Source organism: Mus caroli, chromosome 5 (assembly GCF_900094665.2).
Source record: "Mus caroli chromosome 5, CAROLI_EIJ_v1.1, whole genome shotgun sequence".
NCBI lineage: Eukaryota > Metazoa > Chordata > Mammalia > Rodentia > Muridae > Mus > Mus caroli.
Genome location: NC_034574.1, coordinates 66,512,012 through 66,514,522, shown reverse-complemented (window position 1 = coordinate 66,514,522; position 2,511 = coordinate 66,512,012).

Sequence of the window (2,511 nt, the reverse complement as noted above, 5' to 3'; positions counted from 1 at the left end):
TTTCTGATTATGCAGTGTTACACTGCCTAGGTAGCCATTCAGGGGAAAGTGTCCCAAATCCATTGAGCTTTGCTCTGAGCCTTCAAGGCCACTCTGTTTCAAGACACACATCAATCCATCTGCTCACATTGTCATCAGTACAAAGAAGCCACAAATGTAAATCTCATCCCTTTGACCTGGGCTGGCAGGTCTGGGTCATGCTGGAATATTACCCCTTATAGATTCTACCCTTTGAGATCCATCATCTTTTATTCTGATGCTAAGAATCGTCCACAAAGAGCTTGAAAGCTTGAGGCCCACAGTAGGACAGCACCTGTAAAACAACAGACACCTGGAAAGGAGGGTCATCAGGACAATGGGATAAATACATCTTTTCAGGCTGGAGAGATGGCTCAGCCATTAAAGGCTAGGCTCACAACCAAATACATCTTTTCAAAACACACCCTTTATAATCATATCTATCATGACAGCTTCTGTTTAAAAAAAAAAGGTAAAATATAGCAAGTGTTTGAGAGGATGTGGGGATACTGGAAGGCTTGTGTGCACTGTCAGGAAGGATATTAAATGGCATCGCCACTGTGGAAAAGGGTGCAGTTACACAGGAAATGTAATTATTCAGACATTCCACTTCTGGGTATGGAATCCCAAAGAACTGAGAATGGCGACTCAAACAGATACATGCACAATCGTTGTAAGACTCCCACAAGGGCCCAAAGGTGGAGGCAATCCTGTTGAGTGTCTGAAAGAGCAGGTAAGCAAAAGGAAGTATGTGTATGCAATGGAACTTTAGTTGTCCTGGTTAGCTTTACCTTCCCTACTCCAGTCACTTGAAAAGGACTCTCAAAACCCCTAACTAAGACAGCCTAACAATGTGAATACAGCAAAACTACTGGCTACTTCCAATGGTAAAGATGGAAAATTCTATGTTGTGTATGTTGGTATCAGGACCTCCGAAACCTGTGACATCACATAGGCAAGACCCAAATGCCTGTTGCCAAGGCAACAGCCACCATATTCCCAGAATCCACTTGGTTCACCTCCCACCTTTACCTGTAATTGCCCATATATAAAGAAAGGACCCCCCCCCTCTTCCCCCCTTTTGTTTCTGCCACCACCTTGTCCCTCTCTCTCCCAATAAACCTCTTACACATGGAACTGTTTTGGCCAGGTGTGCTATGTTTAGAGGAGAGTGCTATTCTAACACATCAGTGTGTGGTTCACAAGTAAAAAAAAAAAAACGAGTAAGATAAATAGAGCCACCGGCCTCCTTTTAAAAAATAAAGCCTTACATAAGTATGTCACTCGCATCTCAGCAGGCTGACAAAACCTCCTGACAATGGGCGCAACCTCAGGGCCTGCTTGGGAACCTTCCGACCAATGAGCTTCATGTTCATGGCACAGGCTTGCAGAGGGATAGATCAAAGCAGCCTCGACCCAACCAGAAACGAGCACATGCATCATCCAGTAGGCTCTGTGGGAGGAGCCTTGGAACGTGCCCCAGGCAGGGGAAGCATTGCTATCTGTCTCTAAGCATCCTTGGCTCCAAGTAAGGATTCTGAACATGGGAACGCGTGATTTAATAGATAGGTGACAGATGAAATTCTACTCTTCTAAAAGCTAGGTTCAAATCTGTTGAATGGGTGTTTGCCACCTATTAGCACAGGGATCTAGCTGATGTACCAGATTGATGATCATCACCGTGGATGAGAGTCTTTCCAGGGAGGAGGAGGCTGTGCATGGATGCCAAAGTGTTTCACATTGCTAGGACCACCGGAGCCATAATGGTGAATACCAGCTCAACACCAGCCCTCTCTTTGAGCTTCTTAATTGTGGCACTTCTGAAAATGCCCCAACCCGATGCTGTGGACCAAGAGCATAGTCTGTTCTAGCTGGTTGCTGAGAGGGAGCAAAGTGGCCTGGATACATATCAGAGGAGGCAGAGGAAAAGAGAGCAAGCCAGCAGCTAGCCTGGTTGAGAGTTATGTTATAGTAAGGATATGGGCAGGGAGGAGGAGCCAGACTGAGAAAGTGGAAAACATGTTTCCCCTACCCTCTTCCCAAGGGCACTCACACAAGCTTGGCATAAATAATTAACCTTACAAACTTTTAAACTAAGGACAGTCACCGTTTTTTTTTTTTTTTCTCCCACCACTCCAGTAGAGCTTATACAGAATTGCAGAGCATGTTTTGGAAGCCAGCAAGCCAATAAAACATCTGGTTTCTTCAGGGCAAAGTTAACGTTCATACACACTCAGCTCAGCAATGTCCTGGTGCCATGGGATTTGACCTGTCTCCCCTTCTTCCAGACAGAGGTGAGTACAGCGAGGGGGGAGGGAAGCACCATCTGTGGGTAGGACTCAGTTGCTAGAGCACTTGCCTAGCTTGCTCAAGGCCCTAGCACACAAAAAGAAGAGGAAAGAGAGAAAGAAAGAAAGAAAGAAAGGGAGGAAGGAAGGAAGGAAGGAAGGAAGGAAGGAAGGAAGGAAGAGAAAGGAAGGAAAGAGGAGGGGG